The sequence below is a fragment of the Perognathus longimembris genome, chromosome 18 (genome assembly GCF_023159225.1).
Source record: "Perognathus longimembris pacificus isolate PPM17 chromosome 18, ASM2315922v1, whole genome shotgun sequence".
Classification (NCBI taxonomy): Eukaryota; Metazoa; Chordata; class Mammalia; order Rodentia; family Heteromyidae; genus Perognathus; species Perognathus longimembris.
In genome coordinates this window covers 48,300,270-48,319,440 of record NC_063178.1, presented here as the reverse complement: position 1 = coordinate 48,319,440, position 19,171 = coordinate 48,300,270, and the positions used below count along the sequence as shown (strand labels likewise).

The following is a 19,171-nucleotide window of genomic DNA, read 5'->3' as shown; positions in this document are numbered from 1 at the left end:
CTTGGAATATCATCTTCTAAATTCTAAACAGTCTGTCTTCACTGAAAGAATGCTTTCAAGATCACTTTTTTTTTTTTTTTGCCAGTCCTGGGCCTTGAACTCAGGGCCTGAGCACTGTCCCTCGCTTCTTTTTGCTCAAGGCTAGTAGAGTCTGCCACTTGAGCCACAGCGCCACTTCTGGCCATTTTCTGTATATGTGGTGCTGGGGAATTGAACCCAGGGCCTCATGTATATAAGGCAAGCACTCTTGCCACTAGGCCATATCCCCAGCCCCAAGATCACTTGGTTTTGAACAATGTGAACCAATGGTATTTCACTGGCTTCAGGTCTTCTGAAGAAAAATTCCTGTTTCTTTTGCCTATTATGCCTATGGAAACTACCTGGCAATATCAACTTTGAAACAGCAAATGGTTGATGTTAGACAATCCCACTAGGACAAAATCATTCAGTGTGAGGTACTAAGTAAGTTGAACTCAAGAGCATTTTTGCTGGCTTGTAGTCTTCAGGTAAAGGATTCAGACTTCTTTTACCTCATACGCCTATTAAGCTGACTGGCAAAATGAGCTTCTCAATACTAAGATGTTCATGTTAGCTGACTGAATTATTACAAAATTACTCAATTTGAAGTGCTGAGCAACATGAACCTAAAAGCATTTTATTGCATTAAAGATTTTAGTACAAACATTTAGATTTCTTTCACCTGATATGCTAATGGAAGATGACTGGAAATACCAGCCTCTAAATACTAAACAGTTGTTTCTAGTCAAATGAGCTCGTACACTTTCACTCAGTTTGAAGTGGGATATAATGTGAAGCTAACAGCATTTCACCAGATGAAATAATTCACAACAGCTGTTTCAGTCTCCTTTCAACTCAATTGGCAGGCTTCAGCCAACCAAGAGTATATCAGCTTACAAATCCTAAGTGGTTCAAATTAGCTGTGTGATTTCTTGCAGTCTCACTCAGTTTGAGGTGTTGAGCAGAAGGATCCATTAGTGATTAACTGGTTTCTCATTTTGAGAAAAGCTGTATTGATCTGCTTTGAACCAAATGGATCTATGGTGGCCAACTTGTAATATCAGCTGCTATAGTCTCAATGGTTGATTTTAGCCAAATGAACACATTCAAGCATACTCAGTTTGAGGTTCTGAGTATCTTGAATGTAAAGGTGCTTCACTGGGCTGAAGTCATTTTTTAAATTTTATTTTGTAAATTTAATTTAATTTTAAATTTTTTTTTTTTTTTTGGCCAGTCCTGGGGCTTCGACTCAGGGCCTGAGCACAGTCACTGGCTTCTTTTTGCTCAAGGCTAGCACTCTGCCACTTGCACCACAATGCCACTTCTGGCCATTTTTTGTATATGTGGTGATGGGGAATTGAGCCCAGGGCTTCATGTATAAGAGGCAAGCACTCTTGCCACTAGGCCATATGCCCAGCCCTAACCTGAAGTCTTGAGAAGAAGAATTCCAGTTTCTTTTACCCAATATGCCGATAGACGCTACCTGGCAGTATCAGCTTCTAAATATTAATGGTTGTAACTTGATTGAACTATTACATAATCACTATTTGAGGTGCTGAGTAATATGAACCTAACAACATTTCAAGGCATTGAAGATTTCTGAACAAGGATTCAGGATTCTTACACATGATATGGTAGTGGAAGTTGGCTGGAAATATCAGCAGCAAAATTGTTAATGTGAAAGTCACAGTGTCTCACTGAATGGATAATTCACAACAGCTGTTTCACAGGTTTCAGCAAGCTTGGAATATTAGCTTGTAAAACCTAAGAAATTCAAAATAGTCACATGAATTTTTATAAGCATACTAAGTTTGAGATGTTGAGCAAGCTAGAATTACAAGGATGAGCCACTAGTGCACAGCTAAGAGGACATTTTTTGCACAATGTCACCCCTACCCCCACTCTTTCCTCCAATGCTTTTTATGTTTTGTTTTGTTTTTGTTGCCAGTCCTGGGGCATGGACTCAGGGTCTGAGCACTGTCCTTGGCTTCTTTTTGCTCAAGGCTAGCACTCTACCACTTGAGCCACAGCGCCACTTATGGCTTTTTTTTATATATGTGGTGCTGAGGAATCGAACCCAGGGCTTCATGTATATGAGGCAAGCACTTTACCACTAGGCCATATTCCCAGCCTCCCTCCAATGTTTTTTAAATATTCATGATCAGACAGGGCTCTCACACTTTTCCATGGGGCTTAATGAGACCATATCCTCTTGTCTCCACCTTTAAGTAGCTGGGATTACCCTCCATTTTGCTATTTTCTTTCTTTCATGATAAACATATACAACAAATCCTTGGGTTTTTGCATGCAGTTGGACATTTGTTGCAGATGGAGTCTATGTTTAATAAGAGACGGAATTGCTTTGCATGTTTCTCAGACTTGCCTTCAACTCCTTTTGCCTCAGCTTCCCAAGTGCTTGGACTAAAAATATATTACCATGTCTGTATTTCTATGACTTTTAATCCATCTTGTCACCTGTAAATTACTCCTTGTTTTACTCAGCTTAATTGCTAACATATGCCACACAAAATTGTCTAGGAAAAATCCTTCAGAAGGGCAATCAGTAAAAACACTGGAAGGGAAACTGAGTCATATATTGAGCTCAACCTTTAGGAAACTAGTACTTCCTGATAGACACCTCTTTACAAAAGGGATTTGGGATAAATGGTCATGAAGTGAAAGCAATTCATACAGAAGCTATTTTGCTTTTATTTCACTCATGAGTTGTGTTTCAGGGTTCATTTGGAGGAGTCAGAGGAGAGTGCTCAGTTGGCGGGAAAGTCAGTCTGCAGTCACCTCTGCAGTGGTAGCTGTTTTAGGGCTTCTCTGATGAAGCTTTCAGAGAAAAGAAGTGATGGTACTCAGAGTTCAAGGAATTGAAGTTTCCATGGTTAGGGAGGCCTCCCAGCCAGGAAGGGACACTCCACAGAGCACTCTAGGGAGAGCCTCCAGAGAAGCAGCCCTTCTCCAGCCAGGAAAGCCAGGTTCCCAGTTCCTGATGGTCCTGAAGAGTGGGAGCTGAGAGTGCCTGAGAAGGGAGACTCTGCCTTTGCCCTTGCTGTTCCTTTGCATCTGACAGCCCACTTTAGGCTAAGGATACCATTCCTTCTCTTCGTTCACAGACTCCCGGAAAAAAGTGTCCTGGGCTAGCCTAGTCTCAGTTCTTTTCCAGCTGAGGTACTCAGCGCCAGTCAGCACCTTCTTTAAAAAGAAGGAGAAGAAGAAGAAGAAGAAGAAGAAGAAGAAGAAGAAGAAGAAGAAGAAGAAGAAGAAGAAGAAGAAGAAGAAAAAGAAGAAGAAGCCCTCACCACAGTCCAGCTAAAGCCAGCCTCCTCTGTTCACATCTCCCTGTACCTCATGTGTAGCCTACCTGGCCCTCTTCTGAATGGCACCCATGTCTCTCCTTGCAGCAGGACTGAGCAAGTGGCAGAAAGGGCAAGGTCTGGAATGGCAGTGGTCATTGGCTGGTGACCACACTCTGGGATTAAGATTTATCTATCTCTGTTTTATATTTCCAAAGCAAGGAATTAAACTATCTAAGACAGGGGCTGGGAATATGGCCTAGTGATAGAGTGCTTGACTTGTATACATAAAGCCCTGGGATCTATTCCCCAGCACAACACATATAGAAAATGGCCAGAAGTCGCTCTGTGGCTCAAGTGGCAGTGTTAGCCTTGAGCAAAAAGAAAAGGGCGACAGTGCTCAGGCCTTGAGTTCAAGCCCCGGGACTGGAAAAAATAGGTAAATAAATAAAATGAAATATCTAAACATATGATAGCAAAACATGATTTTCTTTTCATTATGCTGTCATACCTAGCTGACATCTTTTGTCTCGCTGCCAATGAGAGCTAAATACCAGATACATGTCCTAGTATTAGGAATCTTAGAAAGGGGCTAGGAATCATGGCTCATGCCTACAATCCTAGCTACGTGGCAGGCAAAGATTAGGATTCATACATACCATCTTTACAATAAAAAAATTCTGTGGTGCAATATGCCTGTGATTGTAAGGTATGCAGGAATCCTAATAGGAAAAGTGTTGACAAGTAATGTACTCATTACTTTACATAAGTAACTATAACCCCTCTGTACATCACCTTGCCAATAAAATTAAGTAAAAAGAACATGTCAAAAAAGTGTCATTCTTTGAGGAGAGGATGATAATGGGGAGGTCACAAATATGAGTGGTAGAAAATTTTGGAAAATCTATTCTTCCTATTCAATTTTTCTAAATTTTCTCTAAAAAATTAAAGACTATTTAAAATGGAAAAATATGATAAATACAATTGTAGCTCTGTAGTAGAGGTCCCAGTTTAGGTCCCTAGCATTATGAAAAACAAAGATAAAGGGAGAGAGAAAGAGGAGAGGGAGAGAGAAGGAAGGAATATAGTAGGGTCTGCATCTTATCCACGTGATCTGTTTTAGCACAGGTCCAGAAACCACATATTAGCCATGTGCTGTGTCTTAACAGGGGACCAGGACCCTGCATCCTAGACATGTGCTATGTCTCAGCACAGGATCAGGGGCTGCATCGTAGCCAGGTGCTGTGTCTTAACAGAACATCAGGGGACTGCATCTGAGCCATGTGCTCTGTCGAAGCAGAGGACCAGGGGCTGCATCTTAGCCATGTGCTGTTTCTTAGCCAAGAACCCATGCTGCATCTTAGTCATTTGACTTGTCTTAGCAGAGGACCAGGGGACCCCATCTTAGCCATGTGCTGTGCCTAACCAGAGGACCAGGGGACTGCATCTGAGCTATGAGATGTGTCTTAGCACAGGACCAGGGGACCCCATCTGAGCCATATGCTTTGTTGAAGCAGAGGACCAAGCACTGCATCTTAGCCATATGATGTGTCATAGATGAGGAACTGGTGCTATGTCTTAGCCATGTGCTGTGTTTTAGGAGAGGACCAGGCCACTGCATCCTAGAAATGTGCTGTGTCTTAAGAGAGGACCTGGTGCTGCATCTTAGTCATGTTCTGTGTCTTAACAGGGGACCAGGTGATTGCATCTGAGCCATGTGCTCTTGCTTTCCAGAGGAGCATATGAGGTGTCTTAGTAGAGGACCAGGAGACCAGATTTTAGCTTTGTGATGTGTCTTAACAGAGGACCAGGAGCTGCATCTAGCCATGTGATGTGCCTTAGCAGAGGACCAGGGGACCACATCTTAGCCATATGCTGTGTCTTAGCAGAGAACCAGGGAACTGCATCTGATCTCTGTGTTCTGTCTTAGCACAGGACCTGGGGACCTCATCTGAGCCATGTTCTGTGTCTTAGCAGAGGACCAGGCACTGCAGGTTATCCACATGATATGTCTTAACACAGAACCAGGGAATGCATGTGAGCCATGTGCTGTGTCTTAACAGAGGACCAGGAGTCTGCATATGAACCACATGCTGTGTCTTAACAGAGGACCAGTGGCTGCGCTGTAGCCATGTGCTGTGTCTTAGCAGGGGACCAGGGACTGCATCGTACCCATTTGATCTGTCTTAGCAGAGTAACTGGAATCACATCATGAGAGCAAACAAGAGAACTAGCAGGGAAACACAAACCTGATTTATAACGACCTAACCAGTCCCAAGAAATGTAATACCCCCGACAACCTGTACATTAATTCCTGCTGAAAGTTATACCCCTGGGACCTGGCTACCTCAAGCTCAGGCCACCTCTTGAAGGGCCTAGAACATTTCTTTGTCATTACCATAGGGACCAAGCTTTGGGACATCATATCCACACACGAGTGCAGAAACTTTTAAAATGTAAATGCTCAGCGTAATTATTCAAGTTCAGCTTCCTGTGTCAATCACATGATCACACGGAAGATTGTACCTGCTTTGCATCTTCCTCTTTTCATATCATCTGGCTTGCTCTTTTACAAAGTGAGCATTATCCCAACAATTTACCAAATGAGGATCTCGTTTTTCCATACCACTCTTTTTCTTTTTCCTAGTGAAGAATGCATTTAATAATCACTATTCTTTATTTATTATGATCGAAGGATCGAAGGAATGACATAATGTCAAGGTACAATTTACTTATAAATTGATATGTTGAGATGAATCCTTTGTACAACTACTTAAAGATAAAAAATGAATAAATTTAAAATAAATAAATACCAATGTATAGGTAGCATACATACATAATAACCAAATAATGGTATGTGCAAGAGAAAATTAAAATAGTGTGACTTCTTAGAATTAAGTCACAGTCCATAAAAACTAATACCAGGAAGCTGGTACCTGAAATGTGAAAGAGAAGGTCAAGGGGAGAGGGACAGATGAATTAAGAGAGTAGTAGATGAAATAATATTTATTAACATTTAATGCATATTCTGTGAAATTAGGAAAATTGAATGGAGGGATTGGTTTGGGAGGATGGGGAGATGATGAAATGGTTGATACTGATCAAAATGTAGTGTACTCATAAACTGACATGTTGAATGGTAAGCCCTTTGTACAATTACTTAAGAAAATATAAATAGATAAAATTACTAGAGTTCATTTGAATTAGTTAACATTATGTTCCATGAGAACCATTCTTGTTTTATGGAACTCTCTTTTAATAATTTTACTTGCCATGTACAGTGAAACCACAGGTTATTATTGTATATACTCATCTAATACATTTGAGAATATGTAGTTTATTTTGTATATTTTTTCAAATGCTGGTATGCAGATGTAACAATTCCAAGTAAAGCTGTGATATTCACTGTGCCTGTACACTCATGCACTTTCATCCCCAGTAGTGTGCAGTAGAGGCTACCGCTGAGTTCCTCAACACTCCTGTTATTTAAGTGCTTTTCTGATACTATAGCTCAACAAAACCCAACACTTCTTACCATTCCTCTTTAACTCAATTTAAAACATGAGTATACCATTTGAAGGATAAAACTATTTGAAACTTTAACCCAAATATAACAGCATAATGATTACATAATTGTGACCATTTCTGGTAATTTCCAATGTGCTTGTACATAATTTTTGTTATAATAGTATTTTGGGAAAAAGAAAGTAAGTATATTAAGTTACTGTTAAAAGTTTGGATTCCCCAAGGGAATTTGGCTTTTTATTGTTCATCCAGGAAATTATACTAAAGCCTCATATGGCTGTTTGTCCACTCTGTAGCTGCTCTGCTGATTTTTCATTTATGCTTTGAGAGAATATCTTCAGACATACTGCTATGTCTTTTCTGTAGATATGATATTTCTATGTCATGAGGTTCTCCTCTTCATTTCTAGAACTGACTCTTGCCTGACGGCTGCATTCTAATGTTCGTGTTGCTACAAGTTAGTTTTTGCCTTATATGTGTTCAGTATGTTTTCCAGGTACGGTTATTTCTAGATTTTTATAATCTGATGCTTTTAATATGCCTTTTAAAATGAAAAAAACCCTGACATTTTGATTCTGCTTTACTTTATGCACTGACTTACATGTTATAAGCAGCATGAAATCTAACACCAGAACAAAGTTATTTTATTTACCTGTATACCACAATTAATTCCTTCTGCTGGTATCATCTCACGTATTTTCCTTCTGTTAATTTTCAAGTTTTATAATTTTTGGCTAAAGTATTTTTCTCTTTGTACTTTTAATAAGTGATCATCTTAGTGATTACAATATCATTGTAATTTTTATTTTTTTCAGTGGTTCTTAGAGTGTGTTTTGAGGCCCCCTGGAGATTATTGTGTACTTTTAGAGGTCTTACATAGTCAAAATGTGGTCTGGCTCTCATTTTCATTCTATTCATCGAAGGTTAACTTGAATGATATGCTGCCTTACCTTGTTTCTTTTGAAAAAGCAGTTAGCTGAATTGTAGAAATGTCATATTTCACAGAAATGTAATATTTTGGCCTTGGGAAGTGGCTCAGAGGTAGAGTGGTTGTGTAACTTTCACAAAGCCCTATGTTCCCACACACTGCATACACACACACATACACGCACACACACACACATACACACACACATACACGCCATTTTCTTTAAGGTTTGTTATTGTAACTGTGATATGCGGAGCGGGTACAGCGGGTACAGTTGCATAAGTAAGATAATGAGTACATTTTTCATTTTTTAACTTAAAACAAAAATGCATCATTTTGTTTTAATTAACTTTAAGCAGTTGCCATTTGTCAGGAGGGGAGCCAGCAGTTAATCTCATTTTGATCTTTGGCTGTGTTGCCATCACAAGGATATGCTAAGTGCAAGGACATTTGTTTACTAGTATCTCTGCCCCTACCCTGAATTTCTTCAATATGTTCTCTGGAGTACATTCCTATGTTAATCAACCTCATCCTGTGTTTACTGCCATCAAATGTCTCAAACTTCAATGCCTCTTTGTGTTCTTGAATTTTAGCAATCCTATGCAATTCCCTGGTTCCAAAACTGCATATAAGCTGGAAATTAAGAATAAACCTGGCTGCAGTCTTGAGTTTCAATCTTAAGCTGCAGACCTCCCGAACCCCATTTTTGTCTCTTGTCTTCTTTTTTCTCTTGTCTATCTTTCTTTTTCTTTAATCCTCGCCCCCTCAATCAGGATTCCCTTTTAGCTGTCAGCTGGCTCCGGCAGCTATTTAGCAAGGCAGTTTATGAATACAGTGTATCTTGATCAATGTGATTCCTTTCAACATTGTAACCCATTCCTCCTCTACCCATCCCTTTCTTCACGCTTACTTTGTTTTGTAGGACATACATTGTATTCTTTTTAAATGTATTTTCTTGATATTGTCATGATGATATACAGAGGGGTTAAGTTACATGTATCATGTAATGAATACATTTCTCCTTGAGCCACATACAATATTTTTTTTTTTTGGCCAGTCCTGGGCCTTGAACTCAGGGCCTGAACACTGTCCCTGGCTTCTTTTTTCTCAAGGCTAGCACTCTGCCACTTGAGTCACAGCGCCACTTCTGGCCATTTTCTGTATATGTGGTGCTGGGGAATCGAACCCAGGGCCTCATGTATACGAGGCAAGCACTCTTGCCACTAGGCCATATCCCCAGCCCCCACATACAATATTTTTAAGGTACTGTTTTTTGTTCCTGAATTTTGTCCACCTTAATATGTGTCAGGAGCCGAGCTAGCAGCTAAGCTCATCCTGACCTCTGGCTGTGCCGATGTCGCCAAGATGTCGGGAGCCAAACCTGAAGCTAGGTTCATTATCACCTCTGGCTGTGCTATTATCACCAGGATATGCTAGATACAAAGATATTTGTCCACAGCCACTATCTGGAATTGCTTTGTTACCTTGTGTTTACTGTAATCAAATGTTGCAAACTTCTGGGGCTGGAGATATAGCCTAGTGGCAAGAGTGCCTGCCTCGGATACACGAGGCCCTAGGTTCGATTCCCCAGCACCACATATACAGAAAACGGCCAGAAGCGGCGCTGTGGCTCAAGTGGCAGAGTGCTAGCCTTGAGCGGGAAGAAGCCAGGGACAGTGCTCAGGCCCTGGGTCCAAGGCCCAGGACTGGCCAAAAAAAAAAAAAATGTTGCAAACTTCTAAGCCTCTTTGTGTTCTGGAATTTTAACAACCCTATGCTATTCCCTGGTTCCAAAACTGCATATAAGCTGGGAGTTAAGAATAAACTGTGCTGTAGTCTTGAGTCTCAATCTCGAGATGCAGACCTCCTGTACCCTATCTTTGCCTCTTGTCTTTTTTCTCTTGTCTTGTATTTTTTCCTTTTCCTTAATCGTCGCTGCCCTCAGTCAGGATTCCCGTTCACTGCTGGCTGGCTCAACAGGAATATGCATTGTTTAATCTGGTATTCTGAATACTCATGATGAAGTACCACAGTGTGATTATAAGTTGGTTAACCCTTTTTCTTTTTTTTTTTTTATTTGCGAATTGGAAAATCTTTTCAAGTATTATCTCTTTATACTGTGTCTTCTGCCATCTTTTTCTGTCTATTGAAACTCAAAAGCATTTCATATTCTCTTTGTAATTCTTTTCTTTTCTTTTTTTTTGGGTGGGGGGCCAGTCCTGGGCCTCCAGGGCCTGAGCACTGTCCCTGACTTCTTTTTGCTGAAGGCTAGCACTCTGCCATTTGAGCGACCGTGCCACTTCTGGCCATTTTCTGTATGCCTGATGATGGGGAATTGAACCCAGGGCTTCATGTATATGAGGCAAGCACTCTTGCCACTAGGCCATATTCCCAGCCATTGTAATTATTTTCTTTTATTCTCTTTGTTTTTCTCCAATTTTTGCCTGTGGTGAATTTTTTCTAGAAATTTTTAAAGAATATTTTATAGTTTCCTCAATGATTAAAATCTGTTGTTTACCCCAGGTATAAATTTTAAATATATATCAATCTAATTTATAAGTAAAGCACTTTATAACTTTTCCTGGTGAATGTTTCAAGTTCTTGTCTTATCTTCTTGCATATGGCAAGCATAGTTTAGATACTGAAGTGTTCCAACATCTGGAACTTTTCAGTTCACTTTTCTCATGTGCTAGTCTTCTGATATACTTTAGGAGAAACATACAAATTTTATTTTTTACATTCTTCCTTATTATTGTAATGCTTCAGGAAACTTAATAGCAAAATTTGTCCATGTTTACCTCCATAAATGAACTATTTCAATTTATACACAACCATGGATTTTCCGTTTTTTTTTCATATTTTATAAATATATAGCACTTTAAGAATATTATAATTGGGCTGGGAATGTGACTTAGTGGTACAGTGCCTTCCTACCATGTGTGAAGCCCTGGGTTTGATTCCTCAGCACCACATAAACAGAAAAAGCCGGAAGTGGTGCTCTGGCTCAAGAGGTAGTGTTAGCCTTGAGCAAAAGGAACCCAGGGACAGTGCTCCATACCAGAGTCTAAGCCCCAGGATTGGCAACCCCCCCTCCCACAAAACTATTGTCAGCTTTACAAAGAAACTTTAGTTGTTAAGTTGTCTGAAGTTGCTTAATGCAACACAACTACTAGAGGCAAAATCTAATTAATTTCTTCTTATAGACCATACTATGTATGGATACATATGTACATATATACACACACATACTCATGTGTGTATATCTCCTTATAATGTCATTTCCTTTATGAAATTGTTAACTACTCAGATTTTTCTTTGAAATTATGAGATTATTTGATTTTTATGTATATAATATATGTAATACCAAATTAGTGTTGCAGCTGGTTTTTATGACTAGTTTCATTATGATGTAAAATTTAAAACACACACCAGCAATCTAAGAGATTAAAGAATACATAATTTAAAAAGCAGAGAACTTTAGTTAAAATTCTTGTTTCAACTTACAATAACTTTCATTCACTCATTAAGCTAATTTCTTTAAATCACAATTTGTTACTTTGCTAAAACAGGACTTTCATGTCTTACAGCCTTATTGTAATACATTCTGAGATAGTAAGATGATGAGCAAATTATAAATAGAGTACAGATAATTGTAATGTACTGGAAAGAAGATGGAATCTATGGATAAATGGACATCTTATTGCAAATTATTTTATTGTTATTATAATATTACATTGCATAACATTACATTAGTTAGGTGGTTTGCTGGCAAGTGAGTTAGTGTCTGGCATTGCCATTAAGCAGGAATTGGCTGAATTTGGGTGCATACTGACATTTGAGCTTTTTTTGTTTTAACCAAGAAAATAGTTTATTTTTCTTTCTGCCCATAGAAGATAGTAGTAATATGCAATCACACTTGCCTCTCTTGACAGAAACTGTATTATTTGTACAAATAAAAATCCCCAAACACCCTGGCTTTGAACCCGGGCTTAAACAAGGTGGAAGGAGATTGTAGATTCCAAGCAGGGACAGCCCCAGTGAGTGAGAACTGGGGGGACTTGGAGATCTGGGGACCCCCTAGCTTCACAGGCTTTTGTACCCACCATGCTCTCAGAGCTGAGTAAGTGAACATGGGCATAAAAGACAGAGGTGACAGCTTGAAGAAAAAGCTCAGGAAACAGATGGAAACTGAAGGAACCAGGAGGGTAGAGTGATGAGACACCCTGTGTTTTTAACATCTCTTACTGGTGTCAAAGTAAGAAAAGACTGGAGATTTTAAGAACAACACAATCTGCAATGCAATACAAAAACAAAACAAACCAAACCAGACAGACACTTTCCAGAGAGCCTTAAGACAAAAAAAAAGTCTAAAACTTTCCACAAGTTTTTAAGGTCAGTCCTGCTGGAAATGGAAATGAGCCTGGTGACCATGTGGTGCTGTCCAGGCTGAGACCTCTCCATGTGCTAAAATGGCACTGCAAAGGGCAAGCACAAAATGGCATTTTCCAGATGCCATTTGCTCCCTGAGATGAGAACTGGTCCCCATGGTATAGACAGAGGTTAAAAGCAAGAAATAAATAGCAACATAAACCACCAAAGGCCACCACTTGCTCTGGAGCTTAAAGTGGTCGTGCTGGCTTCTTGCTTAGTGCAGAACTCCCAGTCAGCCCGGACTCCTGCTTGGTGAAGATGGTGGCCCTCAGCAGCACAGCTCTGCACATCCACATGCAGGCTGGGCAGTGGGACAATGGGCTATAGGCAAGCCAGGGGAGAGCAAGGCAAAGAGGGTCCCAGAAAAGACTCAGTGAACTCCGGGGGGAGAGCCTTCAATGTGCAATCCTGTACTTGCTGTTTCAGTAGAACTGGGTGCAACTGGAGACATGCGAAGATGTAACAGACCATTCCTCTGCAGCAGGCTTCCAGAAAGTTCTCCTTGAAGCAGAGAGACACAGTAAGGTCTTGGCATCATTAGCTACCACCGAGATCAGCTTGGTGAAGGCACCAGTGGTCATGCAGGAAGGCTCCACCCACAGATCATTCTGTGGTCTCAGGACATGTGTTGTTCTGCCATTCTAACACCATGCCAGTGCAGGGTGGACTCTGGATGTGTACTCACTGTCTTGCCTATCTTCATGAGGAGCCCTTCCACTCTGAGAAAACCAGTAAGGTTTCTCCAATTCCACCAAGCAGGAGGCATACCACAATTGCAATGGACAGGACCACATCGAACAAGAGTACAGACAACCCAGCTGTGACAACTTTACCAAAGAAAATCCAGGCTGCACACTGCCTTGGGGCCAGAAGGCTTTTCAATTTCACTGTGGTGAGCATGAGAAAAAATCCTAAGATTCCACTGGCACAGCAGCTGCCATGGAATCTGTGGACAGACAGGAACAGGAAGCCCAGGACACTGGAGAGGTCACCTGTAGGATGAGATGCAACTGTCAGGTGCGCCACACTGAATATGTAGTTTATGTACTGCTGGTCAATGTCACTAATTGTGCTGGGCTTCGGGGATTTCCAAAGTAGTTTATAAGATCCTACATAGAATACGTGAATTACAGCCCAGAAATATCTATCTGGATTACACTGGGTGTCATTAAAGGGAAGGCAGCCCACAGCAGCCAGGAGGAAGAGGACACAACAAGGTTTTCTCTTCCCAAAAACACTTCTGGCACCCACAAACAATAACTTCAGCTACACTGTGCAAAGTGAGAAGCACAGGAACAGCCAATCTGGACAAGGTTCTGGACCCAGCAGAGATTATCCCCACAAACACCATGGAAGTGGGAAGCCACGTGGAAATATCAGATTTTGAACAGCAGTTGATCTCCACCCAGCTCAGTTTCCATGACACATGTAGCAAAAATGCACCAACAAATGTCTGCCACCATTGGAATAAGGTAGGGTAGGTAAATTTTAGGACAGAAAGGACATACTTGTTCTAGAGGTAAAAAGCCAGTAGCAGATACAAAAGGTGAGGCCGACCAGGGTCCTCCTCCTGCCCATCTGTCAGCTTGCCCTCCACAGCGGGAGATGCTTGGCCTGCTCATCCCTGAAGTCCCAGGCCACCTCTGAGCTCTGTTTGTATACATCTGTTTTCTTAAAGAAGTAGGAGTAGCACACAATACTAACCCAACTACACTCATATCATATGTATTAATGTTCCATTGGCCATACTGGTAACACAGCAAAAAACAAAAGGAAAACTCAGTCAGTCACAAACTGAAAATAAATTATATGAGAGTGGAAGTGTATCTCCTCACATGGGGTTTTGTTAAGAGAAAAATGAAATTTAAATAAGTTTCACAGACTGGCATATTCATGTAATTAATACTTAGTTATATGTTTGACTTTCACAATAATTAAAGAATGGAAAAGAGAGAAATGGCTTCTATCTTGTGGCTTTCTTTTGAAAATGGATCAAGTATCTCTAAGAGCCAGAGGTAAGGAGTAGGTAACATTGATACTTGATATACAAAACCTAACAGCATATTCTATATCCACATGAGATAAAGGATTAGTACAATCTTTCTGTCAGGCCCATTATGGTGTTTGGGCCCGCCAGGTGTGTCCCTTTCAGTTATCTCCGTAGCTAACTTATCTGTCTTCTATCTGCATAATAAAATGACCCTAATTGGAAACTAATGGGGGGAGTCATTAGACTCTTTAATAAATAAATATTTTATAGTAAAAACTGGAAACATAAATCATGCTATTTGGGTTGCATAAATGAGCACTTGATAAATGGTGGGTAAAACACAAAGATTTATGAGAGGTTCACTTTTTCTTACTAAAGCAAATCTGTTTTGGTATAATTTTGTCATAAATTAACCTGATAATTTTATCAGAGATCTTAATATAAGAAGATATTGAAATACACCAATAATTCTGGGTTTTGACAGTGCTGTTGACTTTTCTCGCAGATAGTCCACATGGTTGGTGTGAAGTGTGGGAGTATGTTCCCCTGCAAGACGGTGTATTTTTTTAAAATTTTTTTTTTAGTGTTTGAAAATAATAGTACTTTTATTTGAGTAAGCATTCTGGGGAAAAACGTGTGTTGAACATAGTTTCTTGTTATGTTTCCTAACTTGTGGTTATTTAATTTTTTTCTCATCAAGAGAGTTAAATAGCACTCAAACCAAAAGTCCAATGAATCAAACTTCTCCTTTCTCCCACTTTTACATGCTCCATTCCAACCATCATTTCCCTCCAAAATTTCTACTTAGTCTCTCAAAAATCAATTCTATGAAAGTTTTCTGAAAGTCTCAGCAGTTTCTTTTAGTCTCTGAATGATTACAGTATTCTGTAAAGCTGCTTCTCCAAGGGTGAGTGTCTCATCTAGCAATCTGAGGAAAGGAAGAGCTGTTGCCAGGGAAAAAGGAGGGCTTCTTTGAGGTGCTTGATACTTTTCAATGAAGTCTTTGATGTGGCTTACCCTATGAGAAATATTAAATTTCTGGACAATTCTTTTCCCATTGGCTAACCAGATGTGTACATTAGTAATGGGTTCCAAGTTGTTCAGTGAAACAGCACATAAAGTATTTTTACTTTCAACTTCAATAATTTGCTTTTGAAACAAGTTTTGGTGTAGCACTTCCTAGTCTATGACCCTGTCCTGAGAAGGGCTGGAACACAGGCTTTGTCAATATACAACTTTGTCTTCAACTTTCACATCCACCTCCTCTTTATCAAAAAGACCCTGTAATTCTGCAGGTAATTCCCCCTTCTTCATGGAGTTCAGGAATTGTTGACTTGCACCATCCGAGTAAGTTCTAAAGTCATCGTTGACAGTGAACCCATTTTTCCACAATTTTATATGTATATCTACCTGTTTCTTCCATTCAGTTGGAGACAAGGATTTGGCACCAATATTCTGAGCTTCCTCAAAAAGGCTGTCAACTAAGTGTTCACAATTCATTTGCTGGTCATCACTAAGAGTGTGGTTGTCAGATCCTGAGTCACAAACCCATTCTTCTTTTATACTTTCAAGATTGTCTACTTCTTTCATTCTATGTGTTTCCCCAGGCGCGTGCTCAGTTAGCTCAGCATTCCCTGGCACTGTCCCGACTGCTGGGCATACACACCAAAGTGCCATCACCCTCCGCCACTGCCACCCTGACACTCCTGATACTCCTGACACTCCTCTTGGATTCAATTCCCTCTTGGTCTCCTCCAGGTGCTGAGGAGGAGCTCGCGCCAAGGGCGGGGCGGGGACCTCAAGAGGAAAATTTTATTTGGGCTAGCAGTTCAAAGATTTTAGCCCTTGGTTTCTTGGCACTGTTGTTTTGGCCTGGTTGGAATGTGTCAAGGGGACGGTTTTGTTAGTCCATGGCATCCAGAAAGAAGAGAGAAAGAAAGAAAAGGAAAGAAAGAAAGAAAGAAAGAAAGAAAGAAAGAAAGAAAGAAAGAAAGAAAGAAAGAAAGAAAGGGTCTCAATATCCCCTTCAAAGGAATCCCGCATAACCCACATTTCTTCCACTAGGCTTCGCTTCCTAAAGGTCTCACCACTTCTCAATAGTGCCATAGACTTAGGACCTCGTCAAGGGTCCTGAGGGTGGGGCTTCTTAAGGTAAAAAATAGAGCTGTGAGCTATTTTTTGTAACTATCAGAATATTGCCCCAGTGTTTTTAAGCCAAATCAGCCATTTTGTTAATCTATTGTATTCTAAATTTCAGTCACTGGAATTTGTACAAAATATGTGTATGTATTGCATCAAAAGTCTTACTTTCAGAAATATGTGCCCTACTAAACAGTAAACACTCAATAAATATTTATTAAATATAAATGCTAAATACCAGAGTATGCACTGACATATCTGATAATACACCAAGCCTGATAATACACCAATACATCAAGCCTGACTTGATGGTCTCTTAAAGTTGAAGGGTATCAACTTACTTGCAGTATTGATGTCTGCACAATGTCATAAAGCATCTTAGACTGTTTTCTTAACAGAAATCAGTGTTGTTGTTGTTGTTTAAAGCCAGGGTTGGTATTTCACATCCTTCTCTGTGTTTAACTAGGCCCAACTACCAAGTATTTGTGTATTTTGGGAGATAAAATCTTTCATGCAAAATGAAAGTGTTTAATAAAATAGAGAGATAAATGGTAATAAAGGCTAGCATAGATTTCTGGATCAAGACATAGCACAGAAAGAAGCTTCTCCCATGTGATTCTGGACATTACAGTAGAGTCAACAAAGGACAGGCTCTTTTCTGAAGAGAGAAAGAGAAAAGGTATTTGAAATGACAGAAATGATATGACACCTGAGAAGCACAAAGAAACAGGAAATCTAATCAGAGGTAAGTAAGATCTCTAATGCTAGCTCTCGAACAATGAAGGGAATCTGAAAAGAGAACCACAAAGAAGGCCAGGCAGCACAACTGACTGACAGGGCCAGCCACAGGACATGCTTGAATTTCTCACAAGCCTTAAACTCACTGTGGAGACCTCATGTGGCAGTGACTCCTCCTCCAGTGACTGGCCAGCACTGGAGAAGAAATTCATTTTGTTGCTTTCCATATCTCAGAGATATCTACATGGGTACCATCATAAGAGAAGATCTATTTGAGATTAAGTTACTCTAGGAAAAAAAAACATGGGAAAAACTGCATGTCAAGAAATCTAAGGGTGTTCACCTATGGTGTTTAGATAGGACATAGTCATAGAAGAAAGAGGGTCAGGGCTGGGAATATGGCCTAGTGGCAAGAGTGCTTGCCTCATATACATGAAGCCCTGGGTTTGATTCCCCAGCACCACATATACAGAAAATAGCTAGAAGTGGCGCTGTGGCTCAAGTGTTAGAATGCTTGGCTTGAGCAAAACAGAAGCTAGGGACAGTGCTCAGGCCATGAGTACAAAGCCCAGGACTCGCAATAAGAAGAAGAAGAAGAAGAAGAAGAAGAAGAAGAAGAAGAAGAAGAAGAAGAAGAAGAAGAAGAAGAAGAAGAAGAAGAAGCAGCTCAGAGGGCAGTGCCCAGGCCCTAAGTGCAGGACTCAATGACTGGTTAACAAAAAGAAGAAAGAGGGCCAGACATTGACCATTCAGAAGTCTGGGCAATGGGGAATTCCTACTGTGATGGCTAAGGGAATCAATGTTCCCACTGTCTGGGGTGAGAATATGCCCAATTGCCAGTGAATTATCACAGAGATTGAGAGTACAGGCTGCTGAATATAGTTTGCTGCAGTATGGACTAAGAACGCTGCACTCCTGGATCTCTCTCTCTCTCTCTCTCTCTCTCTCTCTCTCTCTCTCTCTCTCTCTCTCTCTCTCTCTCACACACACACACACACACACTTCTATTTTTCCTATGCTCATCAATCCTTCAAGATTTTGAATACTCTAGGGACTATTACTACCGGTAGTGGTGGATTCCCTCAGTTCTTCCATATATATATACATATATATATAAATTTATTTATTTGTTATCAAACTGAATTACAGGGAGGTTACAGTTTCATACCTTAGGCATTGGATACCTTTCTTGTACTGTTTTTTCCCTCGTCCCTCTTTCCCCCCCCTCCCCCTTTCCCTTTCCCCCCACCATGAGTTGTTCAGTTCATTTATACCAAACAGTTTTGCAAGTATTGCTTCTGTAGCTGTTTGTCTTTTTTTTACCCTGTGCCTCTCGATTTTGGTATTCATTTTTAATTTCCTAGTTCTAACACCAGTATATACGGTTTCCAATATACTCAGATAATATACAGAGACAGTGTAGGTACAACCACAGGAGGGTGATACAAGAAGAACATCATTGGGCTGGGGATATGGCCTAGTGGCAAGAGAGCTTGCCTCATATACATGAGGCCCTGGGTTCAATTCCCCAGCACCACATATACAGAAAACGGCCAGAAGTGGCACTGTGGCTCAAGTGGCAGAGTGCTAGCCTTGAGCAAAAGGAAGCCAGGGACAGTGCTCAGGCCCTGAGTTCAAGGCCCAGGACTGGCCAAAAAAAAAAAAAAAAAAAAGAAGAAGAACATGGTTAATTGAAGCTGCAGTTACACATGGCACGTTGAAAGTAGTTACAACTGTGTTATAACAATCGTTTCCATAACATGGAGTTCATTTCACTTAGCATCATCTTATGTGTTCATAGGGTATAGCTATTAGGCTCTTATGATTCTCTGTTGTGACTTGCCTAAACCTGTGCTAATTATTCCCTATAAAGGAGACCATAGAGTCCATGTTTCTTTGGGTCTGGCTCACTTCACTTAGTATAAGTTTTTCCAAGTCCTTCCATTTCCTTACAAATGGGGCAATGCCATTCTTTCTGATAGAGGCATAAAATTCCATTGTTTATATGTACCACATTTTCCTCTCCCCTATGACCCAGCAGCCCCACCTTTGGGTATCTATCCAAAAGACCACAAACAAAATCACACTAAAGCCACCAGC

At 40.4% G+C, this 19,171-nt stretch overlaps 2 pseudogenes; both read right to left on the bottom strand.

Annotated features, from left to right (window-relative positions):
• Nucleotides 1-12,903: 12,903 nt before the first annotated feature.
• Nucleotides 12,904-13,782, bottom strand: LOC125366809 (annotated as a pseudogene).
• A 1,211-nt stretch (nucleotides 13,783-14,993) lies between these two features.
• On the bottom strand, nucleotides 14,994-15,784 carry LOC125366810 (annotated as a pseudogene).
• Nucleotides 15,785-19,171: the final 3,387 nt, after the last annotated feature.